This window comes from Carassius carassius, chromosome 32 (assembly GCF_963082965.1).
Source record: "Carassius carassius chromosome 32, fCarCar2.1, whole genome shotgun sequence".
NCBI lineage: Eukaryota > Metazoa > Chordata > Actinopteri > Cypriniformes > Cyprinidae > Carassius > Carassius carassius.
Window position 1 is genome coordinate 21,152,225 of NC_081786.1, and position 20,204 is coordinate 21,172,428.

Sequence of the window (20,204 nt, forward strand, 5' to 3'; positions counted from 1 at the left end):
ACTTTTAAAAGTAACTTTCCCCGAAACTGTGTGCAGCACATTTTATGGAGGACTGTTTCCTGATACTGAGAGAGATGACTACAATGCCGGCTGTTCTGACACACAGTCTGTAAGTACGTTTACATATGTAAAGGACTTGCCATTTATGATTCAAAGGCAAGTTTTGAGCAGTGTAGAGTCTTGTTGTTTCACAAATGGAGACATGGTTTTATGTTTACGTGGCGCGATGAAACACAAGGCATAAAAATACAGTATAAGTCATTATAATCCATAATTATGTCCCCACTGGATGCAACAAATGTTTTGTCGCGCCGGTTTCCTGACCAGGAAACACATCACAGTATGGCAAGGGGCGTTACATTTCCCTCATACGCTTGAGGCATTCGACAAATCACAATGCACTGGATAGCTGGCCAATCAGAATACACCTTGCTTTTCAGACCAATGAGCTTAGTATAAAACTATGTGTTTCAGGGAAGCGGGGCATAGAGGAGAAACATTAATATACAGTATGTGGAAAATAATGTATTTTTTTAACCTTAAACTGCATAAACACATTTCATTACACCAAATATACAAAATAATGTTCTTTTCGGCAATGTCATATGACCCCTTTAAGAAAGGAAAGGCATATTTCATCCCAAAATTTTTATTCTGGCACCATGAAATCAGTCTAAACATGAATTGCTTTCTTTATTCTATAGAACTCAAAATATATATTGAAAAAAATGTTTCAGTTGTTATTGTCTATACAATGAAATTGTTTTGGATTTCCATTGTATGGGATGAAAAATACAGACACAGAGCAAAACATTATCCTTCTGTAACACAGAATCACAAAAATCATACAGGTTTAGAACAAGGTATAATACATATTCTCATAAGAAAGATTTAAATCCCTAATCTATGTGAAACACAGGAGTATAACAAAAGCAGGACTTCATCATCCTGGCTTGTTGCTGTGCAATTTGAAAAATGTCCTGTCTCTTCCTCCCCCCCTTCCCCTTTGAATGAGGTAGATAGGACATACATACAGAAAACTGTATTAACCATTAACAATTTTAAAAAATGGTTAATTTGTCATTCAGTGTAACTATTAAGGAAAGTACATTGTTCACTGCTTTCTTGTTAAGGTGGGTTAAACAAACAAAGAGCAAAAACAGCAGAGCCCCGTGAGGACTGAGAAGACTTGACACGGCACAGCATGTAGAGACACTATGATTGTCTGAGCCATTAATCCAGAGATCTAGAAAACCTCCTGGGTTACGAGCAAAAGGAATGTTTTTTGATTGTCTAGGTTATGAATCAAAGATGGCTTCCAGTTGTAATCTCTGTTATTAGTTGTGCTCGCCAAGGCAAGCATTACTATTGCTCATACTGCCTGTGGTATGGACATAAATTATACATCAAATCACACACGCTGAAAAATAAATAAATAATAAAAATCACTCAGAAATAACCAGTAACACATTGAATAAACATAATTTTTGGAAGTAGAAAGACTGGAATATTTAACTGTAATAACAACCATATATCAATATCCTATAGCTACCACCCAAACATGCTTTTGCACAGACAACTGCCACTCATGTTTTATTGACAGTGCAAGATTTTTTTTTTTTCATTTTTTTTTTCAGTTAATTTAGTTTTCATGCATTTTTTATTAGTTATTATTAATTTACAATAAGGTAGAGTGGATAAACACCACCTAGATTTTAAATTATGTAACTTTTGATGAGTTCAAGTTTAGAAAAGACTTATCAGTTAAGGAGCTTCTGGTACCAATTTACTCTTTAAATCACTCGACAAGTCACATGTGCCATGTGTCAATCTTGTGTTTATGCCGACCATTGTGAATGATAAATGCAAGGAAACCACCTAGCATCAAGAAACCATAAAAAAATTGGGTTTTACCTTAGGCTGGAGAGATGTAAGACAACAAGCACTGCTGAAAAAGATGAAGGAGCCCACTCTATCACACTTTAATGTGCTCGGCCTTTTGTGGACACCAGCACAACTATAATATACAGTACTAAACATGCATACATAGCCAGCATACAAAATGTGGAATGAATGTAAAATATGCTCATCAGTGGATGCTCTGCAGTGAATGGCTGCTGTCAGAATAAAATAATAATAATAATTATGCATTTATAATAAAAAGATCCATCAAGATGTTATAAACTTCAAATATTGTTTTTTAGCTACAATACAATTTCTCTATCCATAATATTGCTTTCTCAAGTGAAAAAGCTGTGTTATCTGAATCAGGAGAGAAATATGCATATTGTCCCGGTGTGTCAGGCAGGGAAGCGCAGGAGACTGAGAATTGCTGCAAACAGGAACTTTTAAATGAAGATTCATACAATGTGGAGAAAAGACACTGAAATTAACAGAGACCAGACAACGAATTAACGTAGGAGAAAGGCTAGTAAAGTAACACAGATGAGTAGACTAAATTAACACAGCTGGAGACAAATAAAGATGAATGAGGAATGGAACAACACACAGGTACATGTCCAAATAAGGAAAAAAAAAGGAACCAAACAGGAACATAAACGTGACACATATACCAAGCACCAATCAATGCCTAATGATGCATTTGTTTCTTACAAACACGCAGGTTATTTTATGGACTGGCATCATATGGATTTACTTGTGGATTATTGTGATGTTGTTATTATCAGCTGTTTTAGTCTCTCATTCTCGCGGCACCTATTCACTGCAGAGGATCCATTGATGAGCAAATGATGTAATGCTACATCCAAATCTGTTATGATGAAGAAACAAATTAATCTACTTCTTGGATGACCTAAGGGTTTTTCATTATATAAACTATTCCTTTAGACTGAGCAAATTTCCCCTGATTTTATATATGTTAAATTTACTTAAAAAAAAAAAAAAATAATAACTAAAGGACTGCTTTTATTTTGTTCAGTGCAGTCAAGGGATTCTACACATCTGTAAAAAGGCAGAAAACACAGATGAGTGTTTTCCTGTGCCCCGGGTAAAAACCCACTCAGGTGTGAAATTGAAGATGACACAGACATGCAGTTATAACCACCAGATACAGCGTGGCATTTTGGTTAAACAACTATTTTTAATGCACTACTATAGGTATAGTTTTATTTTAGGAGGTTTGTTTCAATAGTACATCATTTAAAAATAATCTGAAATGCTGTTAAACATTGCAATACTCTATCTACAAAGTAATGCGATAAAAAAAGAAATGAAATGAAATGAAATATAAATGCAACTAAAAGAGACAACGATCCTGTTTAGGCAAGCATGCAAAACTGTGAATGTGTGTAAGTGTGCCCATGTATTCAGTTGGGGGTGGGATACTAAAAAAAAACTGAATTATTGAAAAGAATTTGCTCAGGCTGAAGGTCAGAAACTGTAAGAAGGAACTCCATGTTATTAAAAATTCATGTTTGCCGAATTGTCTTCCAAGCTTTGTGCTGAGAAGGCTAGGATGTTTGTATTGAGTATGCTCGATTCAACCAATGACAAAACAGATCCAAGCAATAAGGCTAGGTTAGGCAACAATTGCAAAATGGTTATTGTCTGTGATAAACCATATCATGGTCTGCCTACAGCTCCCATATTACATTTATTACATATGGAAATAAAGCAATCTTGTGCTGTTTCAGCAGCAGGGTTTTGCTCTGTTGTGGCATCAGCTGAATGAAATGGAAAAATATGAAAAATATTGTAGTATACAAACAGAATTTGCACAATACAGTAGAGGCTTTATACAGAACAGTAGGTATGTTGTGAAACATGAATACATGAATACATCCTCCTGACACCAAACTAAATAATTAAACGAAATACAATGAATGACTGAGAACGATTTAAACATGTTTCTGCTGCGACATAAAAAAAAGTGACTTTTCATATCACATTTCTGACTTTATTTCTCACATTTTGAGTTCAAATCGTACAATTCTAAGTTGCCATCTCACCGTTTTCTTTTTCAGAACTTTTGAATTCTGACTGATATTTGACAAAATTGTGAGCTCTAAACATGGAATTGCAAGAAATACAGCATTTATTAATCCATTCATTCCGTAGTGGAAACAAATTTTCCACATTTCTGGGTTATATCAATAATGTCAATAATTCCATATTCTATTTAGTCCATGTGAAAATACATGCTATTTATTTGCAAAGAATACAAATTGAATAACAGTACATATAGGGAACTTTCAATCCAATTCCTAAGAATCTGACTTGAAGAAATGTGGTCATGGTGGGTTTGGATTTGATCTGTCTGTGTCGTAGAGAGAAGCTCTACTATAGTTTGGTTGAAGAGGAGACTGTGTGGCAGTGTGAATTAACTCATATGAAAGAGATTATGACTTTGATGAATGTTATTCATTATGCACACATCAGCAGCTTTGAAGAAAATGGAGAAAACTTGGAGAGAGAGAGAGAGAGAGAGAGAGAGAGAGAGAGAATGAACATTTGTGTAAGAAGGCAAGACAGATGAGATGAAATTAATGAGGAAATTGTGTGATAAGAGAGCAGACACTGACAAAAGAAACAGAAAACATAATTAAGGGATTTTTGAACTCATTGTCAAAATAAAATAAATTCTTCAAACAATTTGTAATTAAACTAAATATGAAATAATCTGCTTCTCTTTTCGACAGATGACCACAAGGGGGAGACAACCATCTGAGATCCACAGGCTTTAGAATCAAAAACCTATTTTGCTATCAGTGTTAAGAATTAGTGCTCACTGTTTCATACTTTCACATAAATATATAGATAAAAATGCCAAATGAGTGCCTGTTGAACTATTTGCCTGTTGAACTATTTTGCTTCACAATTTGCATATGACTGCTAATCATGTAATTAGATCATAAATCAATAGTGTTAGGTCTTCAGGTCTTAAAACAACAACAACAACAACAACAACAAAAGTTGCTGAAATCAGTGTAACTCAAACATGGTTTGACTGGTTTTTGATTACCTCTGATATCGTGCTCATGTAAAAATGATTTTTAATCGGTTTCACCACCACTGGGGTCATGTCTTCAAGAAAGAAAATGTGGCAGTTCAATCAAAAGAACAATATGGGTGAGAGCAGCATTATAGGTTTAGGGCTTTTTGAATGGCATGTTAGGAGAGGCAGAATGTTCTGGTTTTGTCAAAATCCTTAAACAATCACAGAGAGGAACTTGTCCATATCAAAGTAGCCCAGCTCGTTTCATACTGAATTTATTGTGTCAGGTTTAAGATGGGATGTGTCCAGTGCTGGATCCATTCTGTGTGTACATTCTGAATCTGAACTGGATAACTCAGTCTACTGTGCATGTTGCAAGGCAAATCATTATTCATATCTCAACCTGTCTGGCTTTGCAGGAGGGACCTGCCCTGTGCTGGGGGGAATTCCCTCAAGTCACGGCTCAGGGGTAATTTTTCTTCTGACTAAGGACACAGCAGTCCAACATTCCAGCCCTCATCCCTTCAGTCTGGCACGTAGCTCGCTTCCAGGGGATACAATGCCACATATTCCCATCTCACTAGCTTTAGTACTGGCTTAAGCCAAGAAACAGTCTACCAAGACACACACACACACCCGCGCATACACACACACACACACACACACACACACAGGTTGATAGCACAGACACCCAGATTCACTCTAAAAAAGTCATTAAAGGGTCATATTACACTGCAAAAAAAAAATCATTACTTGATGTATTTAGTGTAATCCAATGTGTTTATGCTGTATAAAGTAAAAAAAAAAAAGGCCCCTCCTTTCTAAAATGCGTCAATTTTTACAAAGTTCATCCTTTTGAAAGTGAGGTGTATGCTGATTGGCCAGCTATACAGTGCGTTGTGATTGGCTGAATAACTCAAACTTGTGACAGAATTGTTACGCCCCTTACCATACTGTGATGCTGTGTGTCCCGGCACAACAAGACAAAAATAATAAAACCCATTAGAAACGAGGCATTTGTTGCATTCAGTGGGGACATAATTACTGATTATAATGACTTATACTGTGTTTTTAAGCATTGCGATCCAAAAATCCACAACGTAAAGTTGATGTATTTTCTAAACGAAGTACATCTTTTGGAAGGCCAAACAAAATAGTTTCACCTTCACAACGAAACACACAGCATCTTCACAACATGGTGGCTGCAACAACAATACCACAGCACGAATAAAAGTTACACCTTCTTTCTTTGCGTGAACATTTGGACAGTGTTGCAAATCTTCCCACACAGTGACGTAGACGTGGGGGCGTGTTTAAATGAGATGTTTTAGGAGGGTGTGGTTATCTCTTAACTTTTATAAAGAATATCTTTTTGGATTTGAGACTTTAGTCTTTGCAACTTTACAGAGCTTCATTATGCACCAAGGGCTTGTAACTTTTTAACAGGTTTGTTTTTAACAGGTGTTTTACCTTTATTTTGAGATGCACTGCATTATGGATGGATGGATGTTACACTCTTAAAAATAAAGGTGCTTCAAAAGGATCTTTACAGCGATGCCATAGAAGAAGAAGGTTCTTTATGGGAACCATTTAGACAAAAAGATTATTCTATGGCATCGTGAAGCACCTTTATTTTTAGGTTTGTAGGGTGGGATGAATGGTGACGAAGAGAACGGAGACGTAACATCAGAACAGACTGATGAATGGGGTCTTGCCTGAGAGCCCAATCACCTTCAAGTAGTAACAAAATGAGCCAATGGTACGCTGAGTACCATGGTCTGCGGAATTTCCATCGCCAACTCCATCCTGCAGTGAGGGTATAAAAGGAGCAGCGTGAACAACTCGCATTCAAGTCTTTGCTGAGGAGCTGAACCATGTGGCCAAGCTGTTTAGTGGAACAGCAATTGTGGCAAAGGGACATATTGTCTCTGTTTCCTTCTTCAGGGAACGGGGGTTACATATGTAACCTAGATGTTCCCTTTCAGTCTGTCACATTCGATGTTACGTCAGAATAGACGGATGTATGGGGTCCCTACCAAAACACCACAAAGGCTGTCTTCCAGAGACCTGCGTAATTGATAGTACCTTGTCGTGAGGCAAGCACGAGCGAAAGGCTATACCTAACACAGAATGAACTAGGTAGCATATTCCAGCTGGAAGTATGCTAACAGTTTGCCTGCTCATAGGTGGACTTACAAAGCACATATCAACCATTGCTTAGCGGTGGGTGGATAAATTTAAACTCTAGAGATGGCAAGGGTGGTTTGCCAAGGGAAAGACACATGCTGCTGCGAGACTTACTGTGGAAATACACAAGTGGGATTGCCCAAGAGGGGAATCACAACACATGGAGGCACCTAGTCCAACATGGGCTGACCGACAAGGCATGCACGCAAGTGCTGGACATCAACAGTGCTGGAGGAACCCAGGGTTCAGAACTTTGGAACTCACCTGAGGATAATAGTGCACGTATCCAGTCCGTGGAGTGGAATGGTGCAGCAAGTGGAATGACACTGAGCAAGTCCTGTTTACTGGACATGGGCTCTACACGGAGATTATAAAATTTTGCAAATATGTTAGGTGTCACCTAGCCCGCAGCTCTACAGATGTCTGTTAGCGAGGTGCCATGTGCCAGCGCCCAGGAGGAAGTCACAATCCTAGTTGTGTGAGCCCTCACCCCTAGTGGGCATAACAGGTCTGGACATAGCAGCGCCAGGGCTGGGTCTGCCTCCTCCAGGGGCAGCGCTTGCAATTTGATGATCTATAAAAGGAGTGGTGGGAACTTCAGGCACATATCCAGGCCGGGTCTCAAAATAATGTGAGAATTGGCTCTCGAATTCCAGGCATGCTTCGTTGACTGAAAATGCCTTGCAAAAAAATCCTCTCCAAAGGGAGATATTATCTTTAACAGAAAACAACTTGAATGGAACAAAAACGACAACAAACTGTTAATTTGGACTACAGTACGTTTCTTTTGGATATTGTGAAGTCACAATATCATTCAATTAAATACTGCCCAGCCATGATGCATCGTCTCCATGGGCCAGCTAACCAATCTGTGTACATTTTGTCTTTTGGAAAGAGAAGCTTCATCAAAACAGGAACTAAACGGGATGTTTGAGACAGACTGGGAAGAGAAGTGCTGCAATAATGTAAAATATGTAAAAAAAAAAAAAAATTTGGAACATTAATAATAATAATAATAATAATAGGACCCCTTTCAATATACTTGATAGGACATGGAAGATTCACCAGTATAAATGGATTAAAAGATAAAACTTCTATACAAAAAAACACTGTATAAAGTTCTGTGCTGGATGAACAGATTTCAGAGAGGTTATCTGAACAGCAACACCTTCCCACACTTCTCATGCTTTATCTCTCCTCACCAGCCTCCAGTGTCACCAAACAACCTGTAATCCTCTTAACTTCATTCACACAGCTCACTCTCAATGGAGCTGCTGCATTTTAAATAACAACTTAAATAGACTCATGTGCTTCCTTGCTTGTTTTCCTAAATGCATTAGAGCTCATTGTTTGATTTTGAAGAGATTGTTTGTTATGTTTTTTTCTCAGACTGTGTCTGCTTCCTTATTGTGTGAAAGTGCTGGATCAAAGACTTCCTGTCCAGAGCTCTGGGGAGCGGCTAACTCTGTGTCTGGACTTTCACGCACTTGATCATTTTGGGGGTTGAGATAATTTGATTTAATTTCATCGGCTGCCTGAATCATGTTGTGTCTGGGGAGGAAATTGATGATGTCTGAGGTATTAATGTGCCGTGACACAGAAATATATGAACATATACACAAGCTGAGTTTGTCTCATTTCTCAAGACCTTAAATGTCCTCAGCTGTGGAGTCAGAGATAGACAGTGCACTTTACTATGGGAAATTATAACTCTTTGGGTCTCTCTAATTCTTCACTTTCCTTCAGTTCCTGTAATAATTCACTTTAAAGTCAACAAGAAATCAAAACTGATCATTTTTCTTGTATTAATACACATTCCTGGTTTTATTGCAAATTATTCATCAGTGAGCATCACTATATAATGACTTGCTGTAAAACAACTTTCGTTTTCAGTAGAACAACATACTGTAGTATCAAATTTTTAGGTTTTATTAAATTAAATTTACCGAATGAATGAAATTTCATGAACTGACATGTACACGAAGGTTAACAATTGACACGTTTAGTCTAGCATTAAAACAAAATAGTTTTACAGTGTTATGATTAAAAGCTGTTTGATTTGCAGAAAGATTGGACTTTGTATTCCTGACCCCAAAAGTTCATGTTCTTAAGTTGCACTTGCCTAGTCACCAACGATGCAAGACTGAACTTGCTGTACTTGGTATTAAGAAACACCCTTTCTCTCCACAACATCAACATTTAAGCCAATCTTATGTAAGTAAATACAACATTCAGAATAATTCATGGCAGAGAATGTTTCTGATTGGTTAGCTTTCTGATTGGCAAAAAAAATTGTGGATTGACAACCCCACCATCCCCCCACCCCCAATTAAAGGGATAGTTCACACAAAATTCTTTCACTGATTACTCATGTCATTCCAAACCCAAAAGACCTTTGTTTAACTTCGGCACACAAATTTAGACATTTTTGATGAATTCAGAGAGCTTTCTGACCCTCCAAAGACAGCAACACGACTACCACATTCAAGGCCCAGAAAGGTAGTAATTAGGGCTGTGCAAAAAATAGAATACGATTTTTATGCACAGCTCATCAGTAAAGATGCTCCTGTAATTAGAAGTATATCTCCAGCACGTGCGTTCAGATCAGGGTTGCCAGGTTTTCACAACAAATTCTGCCCAGTTGCTTCTCAAAACTAGTCCAAAACTAGCCCAATCCAGTGTTGCCAAGTCTGCGATTGTTTTTCATGTCCGCGGTTTGAAGCAACCCCAATACCAATAACGTGATATTTAGCCCCTAAAATGCGAATTTTACCAAGGCAACCCTGCCGAAATATGTATATTTTAACCCCGGGAAGCAATTTTTATCGGTGAACTTCCCAGAAACGCGATTGGGCTAGTTTTGGACTAGATTTGAGAAGCAACTTGGCAGGATTTGTTGTGAAACCTGGCAACCCTGATCTGAACGCACATGCTAGAGATATACTTCTAATTACAGGAGCATCTTTACTTATGATATGTGCATGAAAATCGCATTCGATTTTTTTCACAGCCCTAGTAGTAAGGACATCATTAAAATAGTCCATGTGACATCAGTGGTTCAACTGTAATTTTATAAAGCTATCACTTTAAATTCAAATTCAAATAAACAAAAATACATGACCTGACGACTGGGGATTGTATTTGGAAAACACACTTTTCTTTATTTTACTGTTCTTGATGTGGCCAGATTTTTTAGGTCAAAACATGTTACACATTAGGTCATGCAGTTCCAGGCCTTTCCCCTGGAAAACAATTAGCATTTGACACAAATCTGCAGGACTTGGAACCAGACATTGGCACTAACTGCCACCTGCCCTTCTCTACTACTGGTGCCCAGTGTCACCTGCAGCCTTGATCCATGAGGACAGCTGCTCCTGATGACCTTTCACCCAGCAGCTGTGCTCAGAAGAGTCAGTCCGGCTATTATCACTGCAATCATGGGGATTCAGTGAGAGAGAAACTGGGGCCCTTGATGTGGTCACTGCTCCATTTACTACACCTGCCACCTTTAACACAAAGCATTACATTTGAACAGGTTTCCTTCAGGATGTTAATGACATCATGATAACCTTCCTGGAACAAATTGCCATTGTGTGTATCAATTTTTTGAATGACTGAGGAAGAATAATACTGGTCCAACCAACAGTCATTTAAGAAAAGTGGTTAAACTAATATAATCAACCTGACAATTACCCAGTCTTGGTGCTGGGTAATTGTCTTAAAAAAAGGATAGTTACCCCTAAATAAAAATTTTGTAATCATTTACTTAGGCATTTATTCCAATGCTTTTTAAAATTTTGATTTGGTTTTCTGTATAATCATTGGGGCATTTAATTGAGATACTATTATTTATTTATTCATTTCGTTATTGTGTTCTCCATTTTAATTGTAAGTTAAAGGGATACTCCACCCCAAATTGAAAATTTTGTCATTAATCACTTACCCCCATGTTGTTCTGAACCCGTAAAAGCTTTGTTCATCTTTGGAATACAGTTTAAGATATTTTGGATGAAAACCAGGAGGCTTGTGACTGTCCCAAGGACTGCCAAATTAATTATGAATGTACGTTATGAAGCGACGATAATACGTTTAGTACATGAAAAAAAAAAAAAACCTTTATTCAACAAGTCGTCTCCTCTGTGAATCTCCACATCATCGTAGCAAATTTTGGAGTATATGAGCTGAACACAGGCAGCACATGCTCTTCTGTGTCAGCCGCACTGCATGGATGTGCTGATTGGCTATAAGAGGGAAATAACAAAAATGTCAATAACTTGGCAACCATTTGTCCTATCAACATGAAAATTGCTGGACACAATCTCGGTCCAAAGTGCCACAAGTGTCTATGGGGACATTTGCGTATCTCAAAAAAAAAAAAGAAATTTGAGCACCTATTAGACAAGGTCATCGGAGGCTAATTGGAACGAAACTCAGTGGGCCTATTTTACTCATGGCCTTAAAGGTCTGTGAGAAATATGAAAGAAATCGGCCACTGGGGGCGGTATCGCATTTTTTGGAGGGATTAAACGGTTGTACATTGCACAGTTTTCTGCACATACACGCGATATTCATATCGTATGGTAGACCTCCTTCCGAACAGCTTTGCTTCCAGAACCACTGCTGTCAATCAAACAATTTTTTAAATGATTGAGAAGATGTGAAAAGCCTACTTTTGCAAACCATTTCTAGGTTTTTCACTCAGTCTGGAAAAAACACCACAGTGCAATTCTCTCAACTCTATAGGTGAATAATTATCAAAAACATGTTGAAATTTTCCCTTTGGGAAGCTATAACGGGTTCCTTTAGAAAATATACCTTTCCAAATAAAGCCTAAATTAAAACTACAAAACTTCATAAAATCTGCTGAGCACATGAGACAGGTGATTCTAAACATGCATGCAAAGTTCAGGGAGATCGGACCACAGCTAGTGCTATAACAGTCATAAACGTTTTGAAAACATCTTATTGCTTAGGTAAATCACCTGGATTTGCAAAAATTCTTTTTTTTAAATAATTGATTTAGGTGGTTACAGGTTTGCTAAATAATATGTAATGTATTTTCCCTTATGTGCTCAAATACCTAAATTGCTTGAACCCCATTTATCGCTGCTTATAACAATATTTCTTCTTCTTCTTCTTCTTCTTCTTCTTCTTCTTTTTCTTTTAAATCAGTGCTATGTTCATGACATCACTGCTTGCGGGCTATAGCTTGCGTGGCTATAATGGTGGACATGTTTTTTAGAGATAAACAAAGTAAATTAAATTTAAATTAGATTTTGCTTTTGTTCTTCACACAAAGCTTGATGTTACAGACTTGCAATTCAGAGCATAACTACATATAGTGGTATTAAGGTGCTTTTTTTACCACTGTGGTGCTTCACACCCCCATTCCCTATTCATTTTAATTATATGGAAAAGAGCGGCCTGTTTGTTATTCATATATTTACCTTTTGTGTTCTACAGAAGAAAAACAACAACAACAACAACAACAACAACAACATAAGGATGAGTAAACAGACTTTTCATTTTTGGAAGAACTATTCCATTAACCTATCAAACAGCCATTTTCCATTACACTGACACTGACCAAAAAAGCACATTGGTGGAGAGTAACCGATTGTGTTTGTGGGTGGGCAGGTTTTGCCGTCCTTCTCTGTCCCTGAGTGTGCACATGTGTGTGTGTGTGTGTGGCAGCGGGGGTGCTCAGAGGGTGAGAGCATTTTCATATTCAACAGAAATACACCGGTGAAAGGCCAGAGACGCATGACTGCATGAATAAACATTGCATCCTGTCCTGGCACAGTTGTGTCCAGCGAGTAAATGGTCTAAGTAATGCAGTCATACAATGCAACCTGAGCCAGTGAGCCACAGAGACGGAAATGATTTTCCTTCTCTGGAAATGTGCTTTAAATGCACAACTAGACCCTATTAGCTTGTCAGCATCAAGGGGAATATTAGACATGAACTAATCTCTGACTGCTCAGCCCAGGCATCTGTTATAGCCTATTAATTTGATATAAGGTTAAAAAGACTTTTGCTATATTGATTAAACATTAAAAGTTTTAAACCTTTAAACATTTATTTATAAAAAAAAAATAAAGTTTTCTATTTTTGTTGAAATTCACATAGAGTTCTGACACTAGTTTAGGATTTACTAGGATGGTCCCGCTTTATATTAAGTGGCCTTAATATGTAATTACATTTACATTAATCATTTGAACATTTGTACAACCCACCCTTAAACCTACCCATACCATCAAACATGTCCCTAACCTTACCCATATCTGACCTCAATTGTGGCAAAAGTGTTTTTTGGCAAAACAGTATGAACATAATAAGTATGTTGAACTTATATATTTATTTTGATATAAGTACATAGTTTAAGCCCAAAACTATAAACTCTATGGGTCTTAAGTTGAATGCAAAAGATTACGTTTCATTCACAAAATGAGTTCAGCTTATTGCATTTAATATCACTTTAAACTATAATACATTTTCAGTTTTGCAATTAGCATGCAATCAATTGTCCATAAACATTACACTCAGATCACACTCAGGTATACTCTTTAGGTATTTCTGTAGTAAGTACTTCTACCAAAGTGTACTTTATGCTGATAACTTGTTTGAAGAGGAACTGTCAAACATTGTCAAGTTCCTGACTTGGACTGCTGATCAACTATTTACTTCATAAAAGTTAAGTTACACCAATAAGCGCTAGCTCAAAGACATGTTTGCATATCCAGCAGTTTTGTGATTTTTTTCTCAGGCATTTTGAATTCACAGCAAAACACTTTATTGGTGAATTGGTATTCTCGGCTTCACTCAGTCTGAAACAAGGCCTGCAAAAGGCTGGCAGATGTGTTTCATAGACGAGAGACAGCATTGCGCATACTAATGTCTCATCAGGCAGAAGTCGTCAGAACTCAGCTAAATAAACACACATCGCTCTTTGACCCGAAATACATGCTCAATTCATCACCCGACAGAACTGAACACTGTTTACCTCCCATGATCGGTGTAGTATGTTATTTCATCAAGAGAGAGAGATGAGTGAAATAGCGATCATGTCATAAACATTTATGAAGTTCTTTAGAACTAACCATCGTAGTTCTCTTTTATGATTGCAGGAGATGAACTATCATATTTACTTTAGTCAGTAAACTAAATAGAGGTCCAGATTTATCTGGCAGCTTTGCTTTATTCAGTAAATGATGAATGGGGTATTTGCTAGCTGTTATTTTTTTATTTTATTTTTTTACTCCCATGTGGCAATGGATTGAACAGCAATAGTCTTTCTTTGTACAACGAAATCTGAACATGGGACCATTAAACATAGAGTATCATCCGTCTCTCTCTCTGTTCTGTTTCATTCACAGAACGCACACACACACACACACACACACACACACACACACACACACACACACACACACACACACACACACACACACACACCAGTGACTGTCACTGTCTGTTGGGAGTTTAAAGTAATAGCACTGCTCAATTAGGTGCCAAATGGCTTTCCAGGGATCCGTATTTTACCTTTACTGTCGCATACAGCTGGGGGAGCAGCAGACAAGCAAGATTTCCTGCCAGAAAGAGACATAAGCTTTATATTACATTTAAGTTATTACCCCTACAATTCAACAGAAAGACACATTCGTGCAATATGAAATGTTCCTTATCTCCATAAAGAGTGCAACATCAAGTCATTGTGTTCTTAGTTGTGGCCATTAGCAGGAAGTCATGCATCTGCTTGAGTGGGAGGGAATGGGACCTCATTGACATGCGGGACCCATGGTCATCTTTGAGGCCCGGTCAAGACTGAAATTACCTGGGTGAATGTCTGGACCAGGTTAGCAGAGATCCATTCTGAACTCAATTTGCAGCTTAATTTCTTTGTCATGCAACTCAGAATATTACTGTGATGTTGTATAATGGGATAATTCAAGCATAATGGCATATTTATTATATTGGAGCCATTCAGTGAGATATGGGAATGGTACTTCATAAATCCAGCTTTATTCTATTAATACATTTTTCCGCCTGAGTTATTTTGTAACATTTCTGCATACAGATCTGCAAAGTGCTAAAGGAAAATATGCAATGCAATATAAAATATAATATAATAAAAATATGTAAAGACAACAGAATATATATATTTATATATTTCAATATTTTATTCAAACTTTATGCATCTGCACTTTAAAGAGTTAAATAGTAATATTACCAGTGGTGGGCCATCAGGACCAGCAGGGCCTTCTCTGCTTGCCCTATAAAAAAAAAAAGAATTATGTAAAAAAATGTTTTTATTATTATTATTTAGGTATCATTTTCATTTGTGTAATGTCCACAAAATGGCCTATGATTAGTTTTGTTGAGGTTGAACTGGAATATCCTTCATAAAAAAAAAAAAAAAAAAAAAGTCTCCGGCCAGTACATAGACTGTATAAAAATAGGCTCAGCACTACAGATAGTGCTTCCCTTTTGTTCAAAGATAACAAATCTGATTTGTAACAAGCATTAGTGACTGAATCATAAGCCGATAAAATTTTGACATTCCATGACAGCACGCCCTCTGGTACAAGCTACTGTACATCACCAGTGCTTACCCCTGCTAGGGTTGTCAGGTTTTCTAGACAAAACCCACCCAATCGCTTTTAAAAATGCGTTAAGAATCACATTCCAGGAGTTAAATACACGTTTTCTGCGGGATTCTCCTGGTAAAATTCACATTCCAGGGTGCTAAATATCACATCACTGAGGTCGCTTCAACCAGCAGACATGAAAAACAACCCACAGCAACATTATTAATGTAGCCCAATTTGGCAACACTGCATCCATCGTTTAGTTGTGAATTTCCAAGCCGCTGTCGCCGGAGCCTTGTTACCGATCTGCCTTTTTCACGGTAGACAAAAGAGGAATAACTGAAGGATAAACTACTTAAACTGAATTTGCTAACAATGATTTTGTGCGCCATTTCAAAGATTGCATCTACAGTATGAGTGGCTGGGACCGAGCTAGTACCGAGCACAACAAGTTATTTGGCCATGTTCATTTTTTTTATACGAGTAAAGGGACATGGAATGACAGACGGACAGACTTTATCTAAAAATGTCAGATGAGTGCTTTATTATTTGACGAGTATTGATTCAGGCACATTTGTTATGGAGGTGTACGTGTTGTTTGATAATACTGTGGCGTGGTGTGTGGATGTCCAGCATTTGTACAGTTCTGCTGATGTGGGCACGTCGTCATTTTAGAGTGAGGTGAATGTTTATAGTGAATTGTGTATTGATGGATTACTTTTACTGATCCATGTAGGGAAATTTACTCTGAATTTAACCCACCCCCCATCTAGTCTACTGTTGAAATTGTTGATCACCTGTCACTGTCACTGAGAGCCTGTGTGCGGCATAATATGTGAATTATATGCATATGGCTGCATTAGCTGTTACAGAGATGTGTAAGATAGATGTGTAAGGGTATGTAGTTTACAGTTGTTTACTGAAGGCCCTGATTGAAACCCCATGGCACGCTACTGAATATTACTTTATACAACAAAATTAACATTAATCGCTTTTGATTCAAAGAGCAAGAATAATAATTTTTCTGCAATTTAGCCCCTTTAAAGCAGCATATACTTAATATACTTGACATTCAGATTGAAGAACTTTGATTAGGCAAAAATATATTTCCCAGGACGCAACAGCTCTCAAAATGACACGGCCTGCAAAGCATGTCATTTCTTCTCATTTCTTACCATCAGCTGGAAAGAAACATATTGAATTTGACACAAATGTAAGCTCTTGCACCCTGACTGGTCATACTGGGGGTTTGATCAGATAGTCTCCTCTTCAAACTGCCAGTAATACAACCGATTTTCTATGGGTGCATCTAATAAAAATATTTGATTTTTTCCTTATGATGTCAGTATATCATTCTGAAGAGTGATTCAACAACAAATCACACCTAACATTACTCAAGATTCTCTCTGAAATCCCTACTGAAGACTCGTCCAACCTGTCTCACATGCAAGATTCCTCCCTGATGGGAGAAAAACCAAACATCAAACGTGTGATACCCAGTGTTTTTTCTGAACCCCAGATCCAGCACGTCTAGATCAATAATACCTAGGAATGTTTGCAAAAACCCAGCAGACACCACTGACTCCTTGAATCTATGAGAAAGACAGAGGATCTGGTGAAAAACTCCTTCATGCTCTGTAATTTATTTACAGCTGAACACAGTGAAGTCTTATTACACGAGCCTCAACTGTGAGAGCCATAAGGGGCGGCATGGATTAATGGTGCTTCTTGGGTCATGGGTTTGCAGTTCGACGGTCCCCTGTCAGATAAAAAAGGAAAGTCTCAATAAAATACTTGATTTAAGCCTTTGCCTATGGCCACAAATCTTGCTTTACAGTACTCCACCTCTGCATTGCACTCTGAAAACACATACAAATGAGTATTACTACTGGCAAGTCATTTTTCTCAGACGTAGCTAAATATGCTTCAGCTTTGTTTTGTAGAGTAACAATTAATCAAACTTATAGATTTAACAAAAAGCTCAAGAGACAGACATGGTATGCTATTACGTTTGTCTAGATTTCTTTTACTCATCCTCATGACATTACAAATCAGTTTGACTTACTTTCATCTGTGTAACATGCAAAGGGTTGTTTAACAGAATGTTTAATATTCTATAGGCGCATAAGGCTTAAAATGTGGTCAAAATAAGTGAAATCTCTGTGACATTTTGTGGGCTAAAACATCTATTGTCAATCAACATATGTTGTACAGTTCACACAAAAGCTGTTTTCAAACCAAGCAGCTTTCCGTTGGACAATGTGGGGCATTCATGTGCCAAATCTGAATCTGTTGCGAAATCTGAATGGGGAAATCTTTCGGCCTTAAATGGATAGTTCACCCAACAATTACAATTATTCCTTGATTTACTCCCTTTTAAGCCATTCTAGGTTCTAGGTTGTTCTTTCAGATGAATACAATCGTGATATAAAGAACTAAAAAAGGCCTGGCTCTAATGACCTTTATAATGGCGGTAAATGGGGGTGGACATTTTGAAGCACAAAAAATGTGTTCATTCATTATAAAAAGTGCTCCACATGACTTCGGGGTTAAATAAAGGCCCCCTAAAGGGAAACAATGCTTTGTGTAAGAAAAATATCTATTTTTAAAACTTTATAAGCTGAAATCTATAGCTTCCACTGTAATTGGTGTTCCATCAGATGACACATAAAATATGGACCTTTATTAACTCCTTGGAGCACTTTTTAAGGTGGATGGATGCACTCTTTTGGGCTTCAAAATCTTAACCCCCCCATTCACTGCCATTATAAAGTTTGGAAGACCAGGAGATTTTTAAATATAACTCTAACTGTATTTGTGATAGTATCCCTGTATGCAAAATTTTTGCTAGACAAATGGGCTGCCATCTAAGAGATGGAAAACCAACATGTTTGTGTGTGGTCACAAATCTATTCAGTCCCCTTGTTCTCACACTGTGTTTACCTTAGCAAATTAATCATGCATTATATACAGTAGGCTAAAGTAACCTTGTTTTATATGAGGAAACTCATGCATGTTGACCTATACTGGTCTGGTCTTTCCATATAAGATGCATGTGATATTTCAAGGGCAGAGGACAAGAAGGAAGATTAATGGTTGTTTTAAATATGTCAGCTTCTGGAAGGACATGCCTTTTAATAATGCTTCTGATTAACAGAACTAGAATATTGTGGCAGAACTATAGTTTATGACATCTGCATCCTATAACAGATTTACACAGGTAGCTCATTCCTTCTGTAACAATTATTTTTCGGTAACAATTCAGTATATGGACCAATTCTCACTATTAACAAGTTTATGAACATGCCTTTTGATAACATATCGGCTGTTTATTAGCAGTTATAAAATACTTATTCTGCATGACCATATTCTACATCCCTAATCCTACCCAATGCCTAAATTTAACAACTTATTTACTAGTAACCTTTAATAAGTATTAAATTAGGAGTTTAATGAGGCAAAAGTCATAGTTTAGGGTTTCTTAATAGCGAGAATTGGATCTTAAAATAAAGAAATTGTATTTTATTTGTATTTTATTTTATTCGTTTACTTTCATCAAAATGGTGTAGTGAAATAAACAAAGGAGTGAATTTGAAACTTTTAAATTGACCATTAATTTAAACCAGCAATTTATTTAAACACACATTCCAGGTGTTTCTTCATTTGGATTTCATTTTGAATATTTTATAGTGCTTTTACTATATGGAGCCAGAAGGTGTAATGCATTGCATCATGGAATACAATATCTTAGTTTGTTCTGTATTTTATTCATACAGAAAATTACATCCTACACACGTACATACTGCAAAAAATTATATGAACAAATTTATAGATTTACAATGTAAGCATAACATTGTAGGACTTATAGAAGGAATTTGACTACTAAATTGGCAGAAACCCTCATGAAAAACACTCCAGAGCGAGAAAGATGCTGTTTTCTTTCAAGAAATTACACCTTACGAATGGGTTGAGAAAGCACTTTACTTTGCAAAATTTACTACACAGCCTTTCAAATTCATATCTTTACCGGAAGGGTTATCGGCAGCGTGTGTGATACTCCTCTAAGGAGCTTTAAACTGCAGCAAAGTATGGGCTTCATTATATCTTCTCCTTCCTCTGCTCATTCTCATCACCAATGAATATAGTTATGAGAAAAAATTTATAGGCCAAATTTGTCGAACAAGGTGAGTGCGCTGCAAATTGGCTATGAAACATTGGGCTTCAGATGAGCACCGACAGCTTTGTTGTGAATGACACAATGAAATGAATTCACACTGCCAGCTCAAGGCGGCATCTAATTAGCCTACCAAGGCAGCTTTTATTTCCCGGCTTTGTCACTGAGAGTTGTTTACCACCAAGTCCCACAAGAACAGCAACTTATATTGTCTTACGGCAGCTATACTGTAGAATTATGTGCAGCGATGAAAGAAACAAATAATTTTAAACAAAATCTTCTGCCTTAGGTGTGATACAAA